The 23,851-nt window shown below is 46.2% G+C and overlaps 1 pseudogene; it reads right to left on the bottom strand.

The window, feature by feature from the left end:
* The window catches only part of LOC147113703 (uncharacterized), a 96,894-nt pseudogene that overhangs the window by 13,684 nt on the left and 59,359 nt on the right, over positions 1-23,851 (bottom strand).

Genomic DNA, 23,851 nt, shown 5'->3' with positions numbered 1-23,851 from the left:
GAGGGGAGCGACACCTCTGAGGAGGAAGAGGTGCACATACTGACGGTTGCAGGTGATTCAAATGGCTACTGTGTGTCACCACTGGTGGAGGGACAATCAGTGCGGATGGAGGTGGACACAGGCACGGCAGTGTCCCTTGTTTCAGACACTCTACAACAAAATGCTGAAGCATCTTACCCTTCAGCCAACAAACATTGTGCTAAAGACGTATACCGGCGAACCTGTGGCCATGAGAGGCGTCATTGAGGTGACAGTTAAATTGAATGGACAGACTGCAAAACTGCCACTAAATGTGGTAAAGGGAAGTTACCCATCGCTACTGGGATGTGCGTGGCTAGAGAAAATCACGCTGGACTGGCCTGCAGTCCGCATGATGTCAAAAGGGGAGTCAGGTCTGACTGCAGTGTTAAACAAACATGCAGAACTCTTCAATGGGGAACTTGGGAGCATGATAAAGATCAGCGTAAGACTGGACATTAAAGCTGACAGCAAGCTGAAGTTTCACAAAGCCCGACCTATACCCTATGCAATTAGGCCAAAAGTTGAGGCTAACTTGGAGGCCTTAGTCGAGAATGGAGTCCTGGAGCCTGTGAGCGTGAGCAAATGGGCCACACCCATTGTTCCTGTCCTGAAAAAGGATGGATCTGTTCGAATCTGCGGGGATTTTAAGGTGACTATTAACCCGGTGCTGTCTGCGGAGCAGTACTCTCTTCCCCTTATTGATGATCTTTTTACGGGCCTGGCCGGAGGGCAATAGTTCAGCAAAAGAGACTTATGCCAGGCTTATCTACAAATGCATGTTGATGACAAATCAAAGGAGCTGCTGACAATTGTGACACACAAGGGGCTATACAGGTACTGACGCCTTCCATTTGGAATTATGTCGGCCCCTGCTCTATTCCATAGGGCAATGGATCAGATTTTGAGTGGACTGCCAGGAGTCCAGTGCTACCTGGACGACATCCTTGTCACTGGGACAAATGAGGAGGATCATCTTCTGAACTTGGATGCGACACTACAACGACTGAAAGAGTACGGACTCAGAGTTCGTAAAGACAAATGTGAATTCTTTCCGTCTTCAGTTGAGTACCTGGGGCATGTGATTGACGTTACTGGCCTGCATAAGGCGCCGTCAAAGGTCAAGGCGATCGTGGAGGCCCCAGCACCCCAGAATGTGAGCCAGTTACGTTCATTTCTGGGGCTACTTAACTACTATGGGAAGTTTATTCCAGACTTAGCAACATTGCTGAAGCCATTACATCAGTTGCTATGTCAAGGCAAAACATGGAAATGGACTGAACTGTGCAACGAAGCTTTCGCCCAAGCAAAGAAAGCATTGCTGAAATCGGAGGTCCTGACACACTTCGACCCAAAGCTACCCGTGCAGCTAGCATGTGATGCATCACCATATGGTGTGGGAGCAGTCATATCCCACATCATGCCTTCGGGTGAAGAGAAACCTATCGCCTTCGCATCACGCACCTTGAACAAGGCCGAGAGTAACTATGCGCAGATCGAGCGCGAGGCCTTGGGAATCGTTTTTGGAATTCGAAAATTTCATCAGTACCTGTTTGGGAGAAGGTTCACACTCCTGACGGACCACCGTCCATTGACTTCAATCTTCGGGCCCCACACCGGAATTTCATCTCTTGCTGCAAGCAGGATGCAAAGGTAGGCTTTACTGTTGTCAGGACACACATACGACATCAAATATCGCAAATCAGACTTGCACGGCAACGCAGACGGTCTCTCAAGGCTTCCCTTGCCTGTCACTCCCCCAGAGCCTCGTCAGATAGACATCTTCTACTTTAGACAAGTGGAGGAAGCACCTGTCACTGCAGTTCAGGTGCGAAGGTACACCCGCAACGATCCAGTCCTGTCTGAGGTAATGGATGATGTCATTCGAGGGAGAGCTATAGGAGATTCTCCTAGTTTGAAACCTTACGTTTCAAAAAGAAATGAGCTCTCCGTCCAGGCAGGTTGTCTTCTTTGGGGACGCCGTGTCATCATTCTGCCACCTCTGAGGGAACCTATACTGCAACAACTTCATACAGGCCACAGTGGGATGGTTCGGATGAAGGAAATGGCAAAATGCTACTTCTGGTGGCCAGGTCTCGATGGGAATAATGAGGAGAAAGCCAAAACATGTTCCCCATGCCAAAGGGTCCGGAATGTTCCACAGCTGGCAAACCTACACCCCTGGGATTGGCCTGCAGAAGTGTGGCAGCGAGGACATGTGGACTTCGCCGGTCCTTTCGAAGAGAAGATGTTTATGGTGGTTGTAGACGCTCGTAGCAAGTGGCCGGAGGTCGCTGTGATGAGGTCTACCACGGCAGAGAAAACAATTGAGAAACTTGGTGAGATGTTCAGCCGTTATGGCTCACCGGAACAACTTGTAAGTGACAACGGTCCACAATTTGTATCACAGGAGTTTGCAACCTTCCTGCATGTGAATGGTGTCCAACACATCAGGTCTGCTCCCTATCATCCCTCTACTAACGGCCAGGCAGAAATGTTTGTGCAAACTTTGAAGCACGCCTTGAAGCCATCGCAAGGTCAGGGCTCAATCCACCAACGTCTGAACAGTTTCCTGTTGTCCCACAGGAACGAGCCGCATGCCACAACCAAAACTTCCCCCGCTTCGCTCATGATGAAGAAGCAGTTGCGGACAAGTTTTGACTTACTCAAACCTCCAAGGGCAGAGCAGGTTGTCCATCGTCAACAACAAGCTCAAGTTGAAAAGAGAGAGGAAAGAGCCAAGGAGAGACGGTTTCATCCGGGAGAGCACGTCCTAGCTCGAAACTACAACACTGGACCGAAATGGGTTCCTGCTACGGTGATCGCGCAGATGGGCCCTGTGTCTTACACGGTTGAGACTGCTGAGGACGTCGTCTGGAGAAGACACACAGATCAACTGTTGCTAGGAGCAGAGACAGCCACAGAGGCTCCAACGGCTGGTTGGCCTGACCTGTTTCCGGATGATACCGCAAACCAGCATCCTTTGCCACATTGCTCTTCTCCAACACAGGAAGTCAAAGAGACTGTTCCACCTGTGCGAACTCCTGACTTTCGACTGACACAGGCACCTTCTCCATCCAGGCCTGTGTCAATGCCTACTGCTGTGGAAGCCAGCGATGACCGCCGGTATCCTGTCAGAGAGCGGCGGCCTCCAAGACGCTTGGATCTGTAGGCTTAGTGACTTACCCACAAGACTGGGGCAGAATAAACCCCAGGGTAAAGTCAGGGTTTGAGGCAGGCTACCTCTACCCTAGGTTCGTTGAGTGCATTGAAAGTAACTTACCTGTTGAGGAATAATGTGGACGTTCCATTTAAGAGGGGAGGAAATGTTATGTATTTTGTGTTCTCCTCCCACCTGTGGTGGCGCTGTCACAGGAGATAAATGTTTGGGTGTTCTCTGTTAAGTTTAGCTCTCTTTGTTCGGAACTTTCCAGAACTTCCTTTCCTTCCAATAAAGCACTTCATGTTTGAATCTCTGAGTTCTGAGTCCTAAATTGTGTCTAGGTAGAAAGGTACTGACACAACAGCTTCCACCAGCAATGCTACAGCCACTGAGGTAGCACTTCGTAGCAGCACTATGACAGGCAAAGGCACACAGAAGACAGGCACTTACGGAATGCACAAGGATTAGTTGACTTTGTTATGTATTATCGGATTGAATCATTTATAAATTTTGTTTGGAATGTTTGTTTTGTGGTGACTTTCATTTCAGCATTGTGGCCAAGAGGACACTGTGATATTCTGTGACAGAGGGATGGAAAGGTGGGGAAGTGTTGAGCAATGGGGATCTGGGGTTTTGTTTAGGGGAGGCTGAGTCTGATGATGCGCTTGCGGACAACCCGTTCTGAACATCAGTCGTAGGGAAAATGCTAGAATCTATTATTAAGGACGTTGTAACAGGGCACTTAGAAAATAATAATAGGATTGGGCAGAGTCAATACAGATTTATGAAAGGGAAATCATGTTTGACAAATGTGTTAGAGTTTTTTGAGGTTGTAACTAGCAGAATAGAGAAGGGGCAACCAGTGGATGTGGTGTATTTGGATTTTCAGAAGGCATTCGATAAGGTGCCACACAAGAGGTTATTAAACAAAAATAGCACTCATGGGATTGGGTTCATGGGATTGGGGGTAATATATTGGCATGGATTGCGGATTGGTTAACGGACAGAAAACAGACAGTAGGAATAAACGGGTCATTTTCTGGTTGGCAGGCTGTAACTAGTGGAGTACCACAAGGGTCAGTTCTTGGGCCTCAGCTATTCACAATCTACATCAATGATTTGGATTTGGGGACCAAATGTAATATATCCAAGTTTGCTGATCATACAAAGCTGGGTGGGAATGTAAGTTGTGAGGAGGATGCAAGGAGACTTCCAGGGGATATAGACAGGCTAAGTGAGTGGGCAAGAACATGGCAAATGGAATATAATGTGAAGAAATGTGAACTTACCCTCTTTGGTGGGAAAAATAGAAAAGCAAAGTATTTTTTAAATGGTGAGAGATTGGGATATATTGGTGTTCAGAGGGACCTGGGTGTCCTTGTACACGAATTACTGAAAGTTAACATGCAGGTACAGCAAGTAATTAGGAAAGCAAATGGTATGTTGGCCTTTATTACAAGAGGAATTGAGTATAAGAGGAAAGACGTCTTACTGCAATTATATAGGGCCCTGGTGAGGCCACACCTGGAGTATTGTGTACAGTTTTGGTCTCCTTAACTAAGGAAGGATATACTTGCCATTGAGGGAGTGCACCGAAGGTTCACCAAACTGGTTCCTGGGATGGGGGGATTGTCCTATGAGGAGAGATTGAGTAGACTAGGCCTATATTCTCTGGAGTTTAGCAGAATGAGAGGTGATCTCATTGAAGCATGCAAAATTCTTACAAGGCTTGACAGGGTAGATGCAGGGAAGATGGTTACCTTGGCTGGGGAGTCTAGAACCAGGGGTCACAGTTTCAGAATAAGTGGTCGTCCATTTAGGACTGAGATGAGGAGAAATTTCTTCACTCAGAAGGTGGTGAACCTGTGGAATTCTCTACCCCAGAGGAGCTGTGGAGGCTCAGTCGTTGAGTATATTCAAGACAGAGATCGATAGATTTTTGAATATTAAGGGAATCAAGGGATATGGGAATAGTGCAGGAAAGTGGAGATGAGGTAGAAGATCAGCCATGATCTTATTGAATGGTGGAGCAGGCTCAATGGCCAAATGGCCTACTCCTGCTCCTATTTCATAGAAACATAGAAAAATAGGAGCAAGAGTAGGCCAAATGGGCTTTCGTGCCTGCTCCGCCATTCAATATGATCATGATGATCCTCTATCTCAATACCATATTCCCGCTCTCTCCCCATACCCCTTGATGCCTTTTGTGCCTAGAAATCTATCTATCTCCTTCCTAAATATATTCAGTGACTTGGACTCCACAGCCTCCTGTGGTAGTGAATTTCACAGGTTCACCACCCTCTGAGTGAAGAAATTTCTCCTCATCTCAGTCCTAAATGTCCTACCCCGTACCCTGAGACTATGACCCCTCGTTCTAGACCTCCCAGCCAGGGGAAACATCCTCCCTGCATCCAGTCTGTCTAGCCCTGTCAGAATTTTGTACGTTTCAATGAGATCCCCTCTCTTTTCTTCTAAACTCTAGTGAATACAGGCCTAGTTGACCCAATCTCTCCTCATATGACAGTCCTGCCATCCCAGGAATCAGTCTGGTGAACCCTCGCTGCACTCCCTCTATGGCAAGTATATTCTTTCTCAGGTAAGGAGACCAAGACTGCACACAGTACTCCAGGTGTAGTCTCACCAAGGCCCTGTGTAACTGTCGTAAGACATCCTTGCTCCTGTACTCAAATCCTCTTGCAATGAAGGCCAACATACCATTTGCCTTCCTAACTGCTTGCTGCACCTGCACATCACAGAAATCACAGAAACCCCACAGTGCAGATAGACGCCATTTCGGCCCATCGAGCCTGCACCGACACATATCCCACCCGATCCCCATAACCCCTACATCAACACATGTTTGCTTTCAGTGACTGGTGTACAAGGACACCCAGGTCCCTTTGTACATCAACATTTCCCAATCTGTCACCATTTAAATAATACTCTGCCTTTCTGTTTTTCCTACCGAAGTGGATAACTTCACATTTATCCACGTTATACTGCATCTGCCGTGCATTTGCCCACTCACTCAACTTGTCTATATTGCCTTTACGCCTCTTTGCATCCTTCTCACAGCTCACAATCCCACCTAGTTTCGTGTCGTCAGCAAACTTGGAAATATTATATTTGGTTCCCTCATCTGAATCATTGATATATATTGTGAATAGCTGGGGCTGAATGACTGATTCTTGTGGTACCCCACTAGTCACTGCCTGCTACCCTGAAAAATACCCATTTATTCCTACTCACTGTTTTCTGTCTGTTAACCAATCCACTAGTCACTGCCTGCTACCCTGAAAAATACCCATTTATTCCTACTCACTGTTTTCTGTCTGTTAACCAATTTTCAATCCATGCCAGTATATTACCCCCAATCGCATGTGCTTTAATTTTGCACACTAACCTCTTATGTGGGACTTTATCAAAGGCCTTCTGAAAGTCAAAATACACCATTTCCACTGGTTCTCCCTTATCTATTCTGCCAGTTACATCCTCAAACAACTCCAGTAGGTTTGTCAAACATGATTTCCCTTTCATAAATCCATGTTGACTTTGTCTAATCCCGTTGATATTTTCTAAGTGTCCTGTTATCCCATCCTTTATAACAGACTCTAGCATTTTACCTACTACTGATGTTAGGCTAACCGGTCTGTAGTTCCCTGTTTTCTCTCTCCCTCCTTTTTTAAATAGTGGGGTTACATTTGCCACTCTCCAATCTGCAGGAACTGTTCCATAGTCTATAGAAGTTTGGAGGATAACAATCAATGCATCCACTATTTCCATGGCTACCTCTTTTAGTACTCTGGGATGCAGATTATCAGGCCCTGGGGATTTTTCGGCATTCAGTCCCATTAATTTCTCCAGCACTATTTTTTTACTAATACTAATTTCTTTTAATTCCTCCTCCTCACTAGACCCTTGGTTCCCTAGCATTTCTGGGAAGTTATTTGTGTCCTCTTCCATGAAGAGAGAACCAAAGTATTTGTTTAATTGCTCTGCCATTTCCTTGTTCCCCATTATAAATTTTCCCGTTTCTGACTGTAAGGGACTTACATTTGTCTTCACTAATCTTTTTCTTTTTACACACTTGTAGAAGCTTTTACAGTCCACTTTTATGTTCCTTGCAAGTTTACTCTCATACTCTATTTTTCCCCTCTTAATCAATCTCTTGGTCCTTTTTTGCTGAACTCTAAACTGCTCCCAATCCTCAGCCTTGTTACTTTTTCTGGCAACTTTATATGACTCCTCTTTGGATCTAATACTTTCCTTAATTTCTTTTGTTAGCCATGGTTCGGCTGCTTTTCCTTTTGTGTTTTTGCACTAGAAAGGATTTTATAACTGTTGCAGTTCATGCATTCGTTCCTTAAATGTTAGCCATTGCCTATCCACTGTCATGCCTTTTAATGAAGCACCCCAATCTATCATAGCCAACTCACTCCTCATACCTTCGTAGTTTACTTTGTTTAGATTTAGGACCCTAGTTTTGGATTAAACATAGAAACATAGAAGATAGGAGCAGGAGTAGGCCATTCGGCCCCTCGAGCCTGCTCCGCCATTCAATGCGATCATGGCTGATCATCCAAATTCAGTACCCTGTCCCTGCTTTCTCCCCATATCCCTTGATCCCTTTAGCCTTAAGAAATATAACCAACTCCTTCTTGAATATATTTAATGAATTGGCCTCTACTGCCTTCTGTGGTAGAGAATTCCACAGGTTCACCACTCTCTGGGTGAAGAAATTCCTCCTCATTTCTGTCCTAAATGGCTTACCCTTTATCCTTAGACTGTGACCCCTGGTTCTGGACTCCCTGACCATCGGGAACATCCTTCCTGTATCTAGTCTGTCCAATCCTGTCAGAATTTTATAAGTTTCAATGAGATCCCCTCTCATTCTTCTAAACTCCAGCGAGTGTAAGCCCAATCGACCCAATCTCTCCTCATATGTCATTCCTGCCATCCCATGTATCAGCCTGGTGAATCTTCGCTGAACTCCCTCCATGGCAGGAACATCCTTCCTCAGATAAGGCGACCAAAACTGCACACAATACTCAAGATGTGGTCTCACCAAAGCCCTGTACAACTGCAGCAAGACATTCTTGTTCCTGTACTCAAACCCTCTTGCTATGAAGGCCAACATACCATTTGCCTTTATTTTAAATTAATTTGTCCTTCTATATTAAAATGCCGATGATATTCAGGTCCTGATGAATCGAGTGACTCTGTCAGACCTTGACGAGATGTTTGGTTTGAAGGTGGAGGTGGGCGGAAGCGAGGCGGATGCCATGTTTTTTTAAAAGCCGGCCATAATTACTTGTGTTAAAGTGCCAAATTTTGCTGCCACAGAGACATATTCGTCCCTCTTAAGCATTAACATCTATCTACATTATTGGTCTTTCTTATGGCCTTCATGCACTTCCTGCAAGTGTTACATTTATTCCGTGTCATTTTCACCATCACACTTTCCCTGTCACATTTTGTTGTTAACATCCCTATTGTTATAAAACTGCATTACTGTAGTTACTGTGTTAAATCTGTAGTTTATTATTAAAAAGACAAACAAACCTGTATCCTCACTTACCTATGCAGAGCTAAATTCAGGTATTCATGAACAAATTAGGTCACTTTGGGTTTTCAGTTTGATTCTAATCTCTGTAGTTTATTGCTCTTTTGAAATGTATTTTAATTAAAATATGGGCTGAACCTGTAGGTTAAAACCATTTGTTTTCTCACAAAATAGGAGTTGATGAACAAATAACAGCCCAGGATAATGAATTTCCATACATTTCCTTTTTATTCCCCCTGAACATAAATAATCACAAAATACAGTACAATTTAGTGTAGCAGAAAGAAACAAGCCATATTGTGCACAGGGAACTACCACTCAATAACAGCTGTTCTGGTTATGCAGTGGATTAAATTGTTTCTAGTTTGTCTCCATGGGATTCCCTGCAGTAATTACTAGCCATATGAATTATTTATCTTTTACACAAACAGCCATGTATGCAAGTACAGCTCAGCATGTATGACCCAGTTTGATACAAGACCACTTTTTTAGTGCTCTTAAATTTGTCAACACCATGCAGAGAAGTTTTAAGACAATTTGTGGATATTCTGGGAAATGTTTTAGACTAAAAGCATAATTATTGAATTATAAATCACATCTGATCTAATTTTAATGAAAAGTGAAGGGATTGGAGAAGGGGGGCAATTCCTCTTCCAGGAAGTATCCAATCTCAGCCAGGGCTTATGGGTGGAGGGGTATTCAGAAATGTAACAGCACTTCTCTAAAAAGGTGGGAGGTAAAATAGAAGGACAAGTCATCATAACGCTGTTTGTGCCAGCACTGGCAGAAGCTGAGCACCAGGTCCTTTTGCCTACTCTATGGGCTGGGTGTTGTGCTGGAAGAAGGATGAAGAATTGATCTTTTAAAGTGGTCATCAGAAAAGTGGAGTTTATGTATGCAGATATCTTTATTAAACTCATGAGTCCTAAATCCTGATAGTGACATTATACATAGTATCATGGTAGTTATAGCACAGAAGCAACCCCTTCAGCCAATCATGTCTGTAGTGGCACTAGCTTTTCAAATCTAATCCTATTTTCTTGCCCATTCACTGTAACCTATTCTTCCTATCACATACTCATGCAATTCATATATGTCTGGCTTGGCATCCACTTATGATAAAGAATTCCATGTTCTAATAACCCTCTATGTGAAAACATTTCTTCTTTCTCCTTCATTTTTCTAGCGGTAATCCTTAGCCTTGACAATGGACCTGAGTTGTGCTGCATGCATTGGGCATTCTCAGCTCCTCCCATCCAAACATTCCGAGTGTTGATTCCCCCAGTTTGCATTCCCAGTGGGAAAAGGCACTCGAAGGGAGTGCATCTCAGGAAATTGTAGCCATGGAGCCCATGATTTTCAGAGATGCTCTGCCTACAAGTGTTATTGTCTGCTGGGTCATGGAAGCACCCCTCCTGTGTCTTCATGATAGTTTCCGAGGAAACCAGAATGCTAATGTACATACCCAGTATAATCGGGTCAGCAAATCCAAGATTCTGCTCTGCAACTTGACCTGGAAGTGACCCCACCATTCATTCAAGAATATATAGCACTTATACCTTCTAGCCTTAAACCTATGGTATAACATTGCTATCCTTATAAAACAGCTCATCCTTTGATTTATCATAAGGAGTGCCATGGGAAATTCAATAGTAACGTATACAAAAATGATCATATGCAATTCCTGTCCATCACACTTAGGCACCGTGTGCACATATATGTATTCAATCTGTGATACCCAGGACTTTGGGGAAACTTTCCATTAGAAAAAAAGCCAGCACGTTCTCCTGTTGCTCTCTTACCTGGGAACAGTGATGCCATCATTTTCTTGGTAAACAAGGTATCAGTCATCTCTTTTATGCATCAATGCACTGGAGACTGGTTGATGCTACCGATGTCTTCATAGGCCTCTTGGAAAAAGTCTAAGCAAAAAAATTCAAGTCGACTGTACCTTTCAAGTACCTTTAAGTACCTTTAAGAGAGAACTACTTTTACAGCTCCTGTGTACTATAGTACCGGCAGTGACCACACCTGTATATAAGTCTTGAGCATGCCTCTGTACTGTCAGTCTTTAGACTACCCTTCTCCAGTAAACACCTGTTGATTGTTAAGTTACAGCCTCCGTGTAGTTATTGGAAAACATCATACTTTAAGAATCACGGATTCAAAGTGGCGACGAGGTCAATTCGAATCTACCTGCAACTCTGCATTTCCCTTCAAGGATTCGCTCCGGGAGGGCGGTGGAAGAAAGTTGAGGCCAGAAGCACGGGCGTCGACCACAAGCAACCGTCCAGTCATCCGGCAGAGAGTGAACATCGCAGGGGAGGCTGTTGAGAGCCGGGCTTGGTTCCCCAGCCATGACGATCCAGCAACAGACTGGCAACAGGTACAGCGCAGAGCCTTCCCGGACAGCGGTGGCTAGAGCCGACCGACGGCAGAGAAAAAGCCGAGCAGCGTCGACGGGGTAAGAGAGAGGGTGAAGCGCACAGGGCGCAGCTGGGGCTTGAAAACCGAGCGGCGTCGAGGAAAAACAAACAGAGACAGAGGGTAAAGCAGCAGCCGGGTTCAGGACCGAGTGACGGCAACAGGAAAGGCACACAGGAGAACACGCAGAGCACAGCCGGGGCTCAAGGGCTGAACCGCGTCCACGGGGAGAAGAAGGGAGAGCGCGGGAGACGCCATTGAGCTGCGGAGAATAAGGGAGAGCACGGGAGATGCCATTTTAGAAGCCGCAGCGGAGAAGAAGGGCGAGCGAGCGCGGGAAGATAGGAAAGCGCGGGAGACGCCATTTTGTGCCAGCGGAGAAGAAGGGAGAGCGTGGGAGATGCCATTTTAGACAGTTAAATCACACCCAGGGATGCCGAAGAGTAGCAGTATCACTGTGTTCGACGATGAAGTCGAAGATTGGGCGACATATGTGGAATGCATTGAGGTGTACTGCAGGGCGAATGAAGTGCCAGATGCTAGGAAAGCACTGGTTTTGTTAAATTCCATGGGTGCAAAAACTTATGGCTTACAGCGAAACCTAATAACCCCAGAGGAGCCCGTGGATAAGAATTTCGAAAGCTTAGTAGAAATCCTACAGGGCCACTTAAACCCCACACCGCTGCTGATAGCAGAAAGATTTAAGTTCCACAAAAGGAACCAGCATAAAGACGAAAGTAATGCTGAGTACTTAACGGAACTGCGCAAGCTATCGAAACACTGCCAGTTTGGAGTGGGACTAGCAGATACGTTAAGGGACAAGTTTGTGTGTGGGCTTCAAAGTGAAGGAACCCAGAAACGGCTTCTAGCAGAAAAGGATCTTATGCTGGACAAGGCTTTCAGCATGGCAGTATCACACGAAGCAGCCGCACGGGGCGCTGCAGAGATACAACGGAGACCGCAAGAATATGGCACCAATGAAATGTCATATGGAGCAGGGAAGTGTTATCGCTGCGGCAGAACAACACACGACCAGAAGGATTGTTGGTTCAAGGACCAAGTGTGCAGACAGTGTGGAAAAGCAGGACACATAGCAAGAGTCTGCAGGTCAGGGAAGAAAACCAACAGCAAGAAATCTCCACAGGAAAAGTAAAAAAAGGTACATAAGGTGATGGACAGTAGTTCAGATGAACAGAAAAGTGATACAGACTCTGGAAGCAAGGAGCTGGGTTGTCTGAAACTACATAAGGTAACCAAAATGGAGGATCACCAGACTATCTGGGTCACACTCAAGATAGACGGAGTCCAAGTGAAAATGGAATTGGACACAGGATCAGCCCTAACAGTCATAAACCAAAGGGACTACAAGCGGCTATTTTCACATATACCCTTGAAAGCTACAGAGATTGTCTTGAAGACGTACACGGGGCAAAAAGTCTACCCCAAAGGAAAAATAAGGGTGAAAGTGATATACAAAGGCCAGGAAATACCTAAAATGGACCTATATGTATTGCCAGATGGAGGACCACCACTACTAGGACGTGAATGGATCCGGAAGATACAATTAGATTGGCATTCCATACAGGCACGGAAGGTTGAGGCCAAAAAGGATGACGACGTCACACCTGGACGACTGTCAAAAATGCTAACTGACGCACAAGAAGTGTTCCAGGAGGGACTCGGAACACTAAAAGGCATAACAGCAACGATTAAAATGGAGAAAAATGCAAGCCCAAAGTTTTTTCATGCCTTATGCGATCCGACCAGCCGTCGAAGCAGAGCTCGAAGGGTTGGAACGTTCAGGAGTACTTTCCAAAGTAGACTGGAGCGAGTGGGCTACACCCATCATTCCTGTAATGAAGAGGTCGTTGAGTAATACGCCTGGGGAACCAAAGAAGGTTCGCATCTGTGGGGATTTTAAGGTGACAGTGAACCCAGTCCTTCACACGGTACAATATCCGCTTCCACGGATTGATGATATTTTCGCCTCGCTATCTGGAGGTAAACGCTTCACCAAAATTGATCTGGCCCAGGCGTACTTGCAAATGGAGGTAGAAGAAGCCTCGAAACAATACCTCACGATCAACATTCATAAAGGTCTCTACCAATACAACCAGCTGGTGTTCGGGGTAGCATCAGCTCCGGCTATTTGGCAAAGGGCAATGGATCAAGTCCTGCAAGGGATTCCAGGGACCCAGTGTTATTTGGATGACATCCTGGTCACGGGCTAAAATGACAGTGATCACCTCGCCAACCTGGAGCAGGTGCTCACTAGATTGAAGGAATATGGGCTGCGAGCTAATCGCCACAAATGCGAGTTTTTCCAGAAGCAGATCACGTATTGTGGCCACGTTATTGATGAAGAGGGGTTACATAAGTCCCCTGAAAAGATTGAGGCAGTAGTCAAGGCTCCAGCACTGGAAACTGTGTCACAGCTGAGGTCATTCCTCGGGCTGGTGAACTACTACCATAAGTTCTTGCCGAATTTGTCTACAGTCCTACACCCACTGAACACCCTACTGCAAACGGGGGTACCATGGAAGTGGAGTGGCGAATGTAAACGAGCTTTCCAGAAGAGCAAAGCATTGATCACATCAAAAGAGGTGTTGGCTCATTTCAACCCAACACTATCAATTCGGTTGGTGTGTGATGCAGCACCCTATGGCATTGGAGCGGTGCTGTTGCACAAATTCCCGGACGGCTCGGCGAGGCCAGTAGCCTTTGCATCTCGATCACTAACCTCAGCCGAGCGTAACTACACCCAGATTGACAGGCAGGCCCTCAGCCTAGTGTGGGGAGTGAAAAAGTTCAATCACTATCTGCACGGGCAGAAGTTCACCTTGCTGACTGTCCACCAACCACTTGTCTCCATCTTTAATCCAAAGAAGGGCGTTCCGGTGATGACTGCGCAATGGCTACAAAGATGGTCCCTTTTTCTAGGGGCGAACCAATATGAAATCGAGTATAAGGGCACGAAACAGCATGGAAACGCTGATGGGCTATCACGCCTGCCACTGCCTACTGCGGAGGAAGCACCAGAAGTGGACCCTGTCGAAATATTTCATTCGACTATAATTGAACGCTTGCCAGTAACTAACGCTGATATAGAGAAAGAGACCCGAAATGACCCGACACTGTCTCGGGTATATGACTTGACGGTGAAGGGATGGCCAACACATGGCGACTCACTGTTGGCAGCATTCTCATCCAGAAGAGAACAGCTGTCAGTATGCCAGGGGATCTTGATGTGTGGATCCCGAGTGGTAATTCCACCCAAGTTAAGGGAGAGAGTGCTCAATAAGCTTCACGAAGGCCATCTGGGAGGGGTGAAAATGAAAAGCCTTGCTAGGGCTTATGTGTGGTGGCCGGGGATCGATCAGCAAATCGAGGACCTGACAAAGAGCTGCTCAGGATGAGAGAAGGTCCAAAATGCACCACCACATGCCCCTCTACACCCATGGGAGTGGCCCTCATCTCCATGGCAACGGGTGCATATTGATTTTGCTGGTCCATTCATGGACTCAATGTTTTTAAGAGCCATGGATGCGCACTCGAAATGGCCTGAGGTGATCAAAATGTCCTCCACCACCACGGAGAAAACTATTGCAGTCCTACGGACCATATTTGCCAGGAACGGCTTGCCAGAGCAGATTTGCTCTGATAACGGACCACAGTTTGTGTCCGAAGAGTTTCGAAGATTTATGAAAAGGAATGGGGTAAGGCATTACACATCCGCCCCGTATCATCCAGCCACAAATGGATTGGCTGAGAGGTTCTTGCAAACCTTTAAAAAAGCAGTAAACGCCATGTGCGATGACGACATTCCACTGCAGCATAAGGTGGGCAATTTCCTGTTAGCCTACAGAAATGCGACACATGCAGTCACCAACCAGACCCCGGCCATGATGTTCTTTAACCGAAGGTTGCGATCTCGTCTGGATTTGCTCAGACCAAATGTACGAAGAGATGTTGAGAATAAGCAATTCCAGCACATCAATGAGAAGCCGACAAGGAGCTTCAATGTAGGGCAACCAGTCTTGGCCCGCGACTACCGAACAGAGAAATGGCAACCAGGAACGATATGCACACGGCAGGGGCCACTAATGTACACAGTGGATGTTGGGGAGAACATTGTGAGACGCCATGTTGACCAGATCCTAGAGTCACAGGAACGAGTCAACCCCATGTCTCGCGTACCTGGTGATGAACCTGACATACAGGTAGCATCTACCCCAGAAACAGTAGCATCGGAAGCTGATGAACCATCCGACGTCAGGGGGCCAGAATCGCCTCCGCACCAAGAGCAAGACACTCAGGAAAGGCGCTATCCAGAAAGGATCAGGAAGTCTCCCCAAAGACTGAATTTATAAATAGACTATTTTCAGTTAATGTTGCATTTTAAAAGTGTGAATTGTAATTAGTTGATATTTAATTGTTAAATGAATGTTATGGTACTGTTAATCTAAAAGGGGAGGAATTGTAGTGTATGTACCTTTAAGGGGAGAACTACTTTTTACAGCTCCTGTATACTGTAGTACCGGCAGTGACCACACCTGTATATAAACCCTGAGTAGGGATCTGTACAGTTAGTTTTAGAGTAACCCTCATCCAGTAAACACCTGTTGATTGTTCCCTGCAGTCTCTTGTCTAATTATTGAAGGACACACAACATCAAGATACACGGATCTAACACCAATAAATTAGGTTGGTGGGTTACTTGCAAGTCGGAGTCCTCCTCCTACAATGTTGCTTAATGTACCTGTCAACCAACTGTTCCTGCTAATCCTCCTCTCCCTCCAAGTCGTACAATTACAATGGTACCCCGAAGGGAACATCCTTTGTGTAAGAGGAATTGGACCTCCAAGGCATTTCTGGAAATCCCCTGCTCACACACTAAGGCAAAAACTTAGGGTCTGAAACTTTCCATTTTGCTGCCACTTCATAAAATACAATAAGACTTGACCTTGACCTGACATTTTGATGTCACTTCCATTTTAATCACCATTTCACTGGTACATCCAGAAACAAAGATCCCACCACCCATGACATCAGCGTAAATGCACATGGAGTGCTAATGGGATGGAGACCTAGCGTAAAGGGTCTCCGCAGCATAATGCCCCAGAACAGGTACAGGTGACCTGGCGTGAAGTATCTACCTATTTCTCCTCAGCCTAATGCCCCAGAACAGATGCAAATGGGGGTTGGGATGATGAAATGTGACCCCATATTTTATTTGCTAATATTGCCCATGAACAGTGTTACTGGATATCAATTATAATTAGAGCAAATGATTGGATGCAGCAAAAGTTGCCAAAAATCTCAGGGCAGTTACAAGTTAAGTAGCTAAATTTTCAGGCAGTTGCTGGAGATACTTTTCTCCCCATCACAGTCAACTATCCCTTTCATTGGCATTTTAATTGGCAACATATTTAAAATCTTTGTGCTCTGGCTCTCTCAGCCCACTCAACTTTGAAAAAGGGTTTCCAGCTGATGATTATATCAGCTGTCCATGCAGTCGGTGGTGCTCAATTCACTGTTTACAATTGGATTAAATTGCTGATAAGTGGGGTACATGCCAACATTACAAGCAGCTGTTACAGTAAACAGCTGGAGACCTCATTCACTCAGATAGGTTGAGAAAGGAAGAATCTCATCACTTTAAAATGTGCTGTTGTTTTCTTTTAATGAATTCTTAGGCTGTGGGCATCACTAGCAAGACCAGCATTTATTGCCCATCTCTAGTTAGTTGAGAAGGTGGTGATGATGGGCCTTCTAACTGAGTGGCTTGCTCGGCCTCCTCAGAGAACAACTCAGAGTCAACCAAGTTGGCATGGAATTGGAGTCACTTATAGCCGGGTAAGGACATTAGTGACCCAATTGGGTTTTTACGACAATATGACAGCTTCATGGTAACTTTTTTACTGATACTGATCTTCTATTACCAGATTTGTTCAACTGAATGTGGGATTTTAGCTCATGGGGAAATTTTAGCCCCGAAGGATGGGTGGGGGGTGGTTAAAAATAAAAAATTTAAGAAACCCGACCCCAACCCACCTCCAACGTGCCTACTTCTGGTTTAACAGAGGCGGGTTGAGGGCGGGCGAGTAACCTGCATTAAAATATTTTAATGAGACTGTTCTTAAGATTTGATCTATTCCAGATTTAACACGAGCTGGCTGGGTTTCCCGACCACCACCCCCCCTCCCTCCCACAATCGGACCCCCCGATGTCCGACCTCCCGCCCCCACCGCCTCTCCCCTCAGCCTCTCAACCTGGGTGGCTGCAGCTGGGAAATAGATTCAAAACATTTAAAAGAGGTACTGCCCACCTCTGGGAAACCCAGCCGCTAAACCTCCGCTGCTCCCTTCCCACCTCCCCATTATTATTGGGGCCATATTATCTGGATTATTATTCCAGGCATCTAGATTACTAGTCCAGTAACATAACCACTACACTCCACTACTGTACTACATTCGTTTAAATTGAAGTGCCAGAGTATAAAGAAAACTGACAGGCAACTTTGAAGAAATTGCACTAAAACAATTCACGTCCCCAAACTATAAGTCAACATAAACATTTTCATCTTCATCGCAGTTATCAGGCGAAGCGGATCACCCGCCTGTTACAAAGCCTGTCCGATTTTCATTCCATTGATTTGAAGATTAAAATTTACCCCATGGTCCAATTTTAACATTTGGTGAAAAACAGATGGTTGTCGGGCACACTCCGCTTGCTGCCCACATGTTGTTGCTGCCGTGAGACCCAAGCCATTTTGAGGCCTGGGGGGGGTGGCACGCACATGGGCCAGCAGCGGGCCGTAATATCTTTGTAGATGCAGGAGGAACAGTTTTGGGCTGTTTTTTGAGCATCTTCCAGCAGTCCCTTTAAGGACCACTGGTTAGACTGCTCAACACCTGTACAAATTTTCACACTCCAGCATCCCAATCTGAAAATCCCTACCAACATCAGGGATGGGCAATAAATGCTGGCCTTGCCAGCGACGCGCAGATCTCATGAACAAATAAAAAAAAGATGGTGGTGGCCAGAGTACCAGCTTAAATTGGGTGATCAGTGACCCAACGTAATTTTTAAGATGCTAGCACCCCATTTACGTTGATCAACCATGGTTAAAAATAGCCCCAAAGAGTTTCTGTATGTTATAAGGTGAGGGAATAAGCCATATTTTAGAAAGATACACCATAATATGAACAGAATCCTGATATTGTAGGAATGGCTAGATTCCTAACTAAAGGACTGAGGTCGAGTCAGTCTATCAAACAAACAATGTTTAATACTAATCAACAGAGTTTAAAACGAAAACACAGGAGAACTACATTACAGGTCTGTACTCTTTGCTGGCTCCACGAGGACTGGCTAGGGCGGCTCCCCAGCCTGAAGTCATGACGTTATCACGTTTTCCCGCCGCTGGAGGATCACGTGATCAACGTGATGACGTCATCGCGTTTGGTCTCATTCTTAAAGGGCTATGTATATGCAATGATATGAACAAAGATACAGATTCATTCTGCAGCTAATAATTTGTTAAAGATAATTCTGTACATTAGACCAGAGTCCCCCTGGTGGCTCCGCCACATGCGCCCCCCCAGAATTGTCTTTAACAGTAAAAGTCAATCGACTAGGAGGTCTGACAAGCCTGTCAGAGTGACTCCTGTATTCTTGGAGTGGACATTGTTGAACAGCGGGTGGGCTGGCGGATGGAAGCCTTCGGTCTGGCGTGGATGCAGCGGGAGGTCGACCACGTCGTGGTGGCTGTGCGGTCTCTACTGGCCGGTCGATGTCCAGGTGTGCCGGTTTGAGACAGTCAGTGGATAGGTGGTCGGGTTTACCACCGATGTCTACAGAGAAACTCTTGTCGCCTGTCTCCAGTACGCGAAAAGGGCCTGTGTAAGGGGCCTTGATGTTGTGTAGGTACCTTTCTACCTAGACACAATTTAGGACTCAGAACTCAGAGATTCAAACATGAAGTGCTTTATTGGAAGGAAAGGAAGTTCTGGCAAGTTCCGAACAAAGAGAGCTAAACTTAACAGAGAACACCCAACCATTTATCTCCTGTGACAGCGCCACCACAGGTGGGAGGAGAACACACAATAGAACACACAGTACATAACATTTCCTCCCCTCTTAAATGGAAGGTCCACATTATTCCTCAGATAAGCTACTTTCAATGCACTCAACGAACCTAGGGTAGACGTAGGCTGCCTCAAACCCTGACTTTACCCTGGGGTTTATTCTGCCCCAGTCTTGTGGGTAAGTCACTAAGCCTACAGATCCAAGCGTCTTGGAGGCCGCCGCTCTCTGACAGGATACCGGCGGTCATCGCTGGCTTCCACAGCAGTAGACATTGACACAGGCCTGGATGGAGAAGGTGCCTGTGTCAGTCGAAAGTCAGGAGTTTGCACAGGTGGAACAGTCTCTTTGACTTCCTGTGTTGGAGAAGAGCACTGTGGCAAAGGATGCTGGTTTGCGGTATCATCCGGAAACAATTCAAGCCAAACAGCCGTTGGAGCCTCTGTGGCTGTCTCTGCTCCTAGCAACAGTTGATCTGTGTGTCTTCTCCAGATGACGTCCTCAGCAGTCTCAACCATGTAAGACACAGGGCCCGTCTGCGCGATCACCGTAGCAGGAACCCATTTCGGTCCAGTGTTGTAGTTTCGAGCTAGGACGTGCTCTCCAGGGTGAAACCGTCTCTCCTTGGCTCTTTTCTCTCTCTTTTCAACTTGAGCTTGTTGTTGACAATGGACAACCTGTTCTGCCCTTGGAGGTTTGAGTAAGTCAAAACTTGCCCGCAACTGCCTCTTCATCATGAGCGAAGCGGGGGAAGTTTTGGTTGTGGCATGCGGCTCGTTCCTGTAGGACAACAGGAAGCTGTTCAGACATTGGTGGATTGAGCCCTGACCTTGCAATGCCTTCAAGGCGTGCTTCAAAGTTTGCACAAACCTTTCTGCCTGGCCGTTAGTAGAGGGATGATAGGGCGCAGACCTGATGTGTTGGACACCATTCACATGCAGGAAGGTTGCAAACTCCTGTGATACAAATTATGGACCGTTGTCACTTATGAGTTGTTCCGGTGAGCCATAACGGCTGAACATCTCACCAAGTTTCTCAATTGTTTTCTCTGCCGTGGTAGACCTCATCACAGCGACCTCCGGCCACTTGCTACGAGCGTCCACAACAACCATAAACATCTTCTCTTCGAAAGGACCGGCGAAGTCCACATGTACTCGCTGCCACACGTCTGCAGGCCAATCCCAGGGGTGTAGGTTTGCCAGCTGTGGAACATTCCAGACCCTTTGATATGGGGAACATGTTTCGGCTTTCTCCTCAATATTCCCATTGAGACCTGGCCACCAGAAGTAGCTTCTTGCCATTTCCTTCATCCGAACCACCCCACTGTGGCCTGTATGAAATTGTTGCAGTATAGGTTCCCTCAGAGGTGGCGGAATGATGACACGGCGTCCCCAAAGAAGACAACCTGCCTGGACGGAGAGCTCATTTCTTTTTGGAACGTACGGTTTCAAACTAGGAGAATCTCCTATAGCTCTCCCTCGAATGACATCATCCACTACCTCAGACAGGACTGGATCGTTGCGGGTGTACCTTCGCACCTGAACTGCAGTGACAGGTGCTCCCTCCACTTGTCTAAAGTAGAAGATGTCTATCTGACGAGGCTCTGGGGGAGTAACAGGCAAGGGTAGCCTCGAGAGACCGTCTGCGTTGCTGTGCAAGTCTGATTTGCGATATTTGATGTCGTATGTGTGTCCTGACAACAGTAAAGCCCACCTTTGCATCCTGCTTGCAGCGAGAGACGGAATTCTGGTGTGGGGCCCGAAGATTGAAGTCAATGGACGGTGGTCCGTTAGGAGTGTGAACCTTCTCCCAAACAGGTACTGATAAAATTTTCGAATTCCAAAAACGATTCCCAAGGCCTCGCGCTCGATCTGCGCATAGTTACTCTCGGCCTTGTTCAAGGTGCGTGATGTGAAGGCGATAGGTTTCTCTTCACCCGAAGGCATGATGTGGGATATGATTGCTCCCACACCATATGGTGATGCATCACATGCTAGCTGCATGGGTAGCTTTGGGTCGAAGTGTGTCAGGACCTCCGATTTCAGCAATGCTTTCTTTGCTTGGGCGAAAGCTTCGTTGCACAGTTCAGTCCATTTCCATGTTTTGCCTTGACATAGCAACTGATGTAACGGCTTCAGCACTGTTGCTAAGTCTGGAATAAACTTCCCATAGTAGCTAAGTAGCCCCAGAAATGAACGTAACTGGCTCACATTCTGGGGTGCTGGGGCCTCCACGATCGCCTTGACCTTTGATGGCGCCTTATGCAGGCCAGTAGCGTCAATCACATGCCCCAGTTACTCAACTGAAGACTGAAAGAATTCACATTTGTCTTTACGAACTCTGAGTCCGTACTCTTTCAGTCGTTGTAGTGTCGCATCCAAGTTCAGAAGATGATCCTCCTCATTTGTCCCAGTGACAAGGATGTCGTTCAGGTAGCACTGGACTCCTGGCAGTCCACTCAAAATCTGATCAATTGCCCTTTGGAATAGAGCAGGGGCCGATGTAATTCCAAACGGAAGGGGCAGTACCTGTATAGCCCCTTGTGTGTCACAATTGTCAGCAGCTCCTTTGATTTGTCATCGACATGCATTTGTAGATAAGCCTGGCATAAGTCTATTTTGCTGAACTTTTGCCCTCCGGCCAGGCCCGTAAAAAGATAATCAATGAGGGGAAGAGCGTACTGTTCCGCAGACAGCACCGGGTTAATAGGCACTTTAAAATCCCCGCAGATTCGAACAGATCCATCCCTTTTCAGGACAGGAACAATGGGTGTGGCCCATTTGCTCACGCTCACAGGCTCCAGGTCTCCATTCTCAACTAAGGCCTCCAAGTTAGCCTCAACTTTTGGCCTAATTGCATAGGGTACAGGTCGGGCTTTGTGAAAATTCGGCTTGCTGTCAGGTTTAATGTCCAGTCTCATGCTGATCTTTTTCATGCTCCCAAGTTCCCCATTGAAGAGTTCTGCATGTTTGTTTAACACTGCAGTCAGACCTGACTCCCCTTTTGACATCATGCGGACTGCAGGCCAGTCCAGCGTGATTTTCTCTAGCCACGCATGTCGCAGTAGTGATGGGTAATTTCCCTTTAGCACATATGGTGGTAGTTTCGCAGTCTGTCCGTTCAATTTAACTGTCACCTCAATGACGCCTCTCATGGCCACAGGTTCACCGATATACGTCTTTAGCACAATGTTTGTTGGCTGAAGGGTAAGATGCTTTAGCATTTTGTTGTAGACAGTGTCTGAAACAAGGGACACAGCCACGCCTGTGTCCACCTCCATCCGCAATGATTGTCCCTACACCAGTGGTGGCACCCAGTAGCCATTTAAATCACCTGCAACCGTCAGTATGTGCACCTCTTCCTCCTCAGAGGTGTCGCTCCCCTCTGTTTTGCTTGTTCCATCATACTGCACTGAATGAACACTCTTTTTCCTCTCTTGTCCAAATACAGACATTTTGCTTCCATGCTTTCCAGCTCTGTCTGTTCTTTTTTTTACCTCTACAGGCGCGTTGAATGTGACCCTTTTTGCCACAATTTCGGCATTCCAGCTCCGTACACCAGCAGTCATTAGCGTGATGGCCCATTTTCCCACAATGGTAACGTGCCGTTCCGCGCACCTTTAGGCTCAGACGACACCTTGTGAACTCTCCCTGTTGAACTCAACTGGTGAGCCTCCTTTTCCGCCATCTCCATGGAGACACTAACTTCAATGGCCTTTTCAAGAGTAAGGTTGTCCTTAGTAAGAAGGCGCTTCTGTGTGGCTGCATTTGCAGACCACACACAAGTCTGTCTCTAATGGTGTCATTCAGCACCTCCTTGAACTGGCAGTGTTCCGACAACCTTTTTAAAGCAGCAATAAACATCGTCACTGATTCCCCCTCCTCTTGATTCCGTTTATGAAATCTAAATCTCTCAGCAATAACCAGAGGTTTTGGTGAAAAATGTGCTCCAAGAATTTCCACTAGTTGCTTATATGTTTTAGTTCCTGGCTTATCTGGTTGCACGAGGCTGCGAAGTAAATTGAATGTCTTCGGCCCGATTACACTCAAAAAGGTAGGCACGATCTTTTCATTTGCCACCGCATTCACCAATACAAAATAGTCAAAACGCTCTGTATAAGCGCTCCATTGCTCCACATTTTCATCAAAATCACCGATGTTTCCTAATATAGTAGCCATCTCACGTTTCAAATTAAATTTTCTGTTTACTCACTGCACCCGTAACGTACGCAGATTCGTCCGCTCCTCGTTGCCACTTGTTGTGTTGGTACCTTTCTACCTGGACACAATTTAAGACTCAGACCTCAGAGATTCAAACATGAAGTCCTTTATTGGAAGGAAAGGAAGTTCTGGCAAGTTCCGAACAAAGAGAGCTAAACTTAACAGAGAACACCCAACCATTTATCTCCTGTGACAGCGCCACCACAGGTGGGAGGAGAACACACAATAGAACACACAATACATAACACTTGAGTGGATCCCTATGAGCATCATGACGAATGAATACAAATTCAGCATTCTTTAGCTCCGCTGGTACGTGTGAAGATGGAAGGCCGTGATGCGAAGTTGGGATAGGTGCAAAAGCCCTGGCTGTTT

This window comes from Somniosus microcephalus, chromosome 8 (assembly GCF_052327205.1).
Source record: "Somniosus microcephalus isolate GS21.2 chromosome 8, FLI_Smic_1.0, whole genome shotgun sequence".
In the NCBI taxonomy this organism is placed as follows: Eukaryota; Metazoa; Chordata; class Chondrichthyes; order Squaliformes; family Somniosidae; genus Somniosus; species Somniosus microcephalus.
This window is presented reverse-complemented; position numbering and strand designations above follow the sequence as displayed.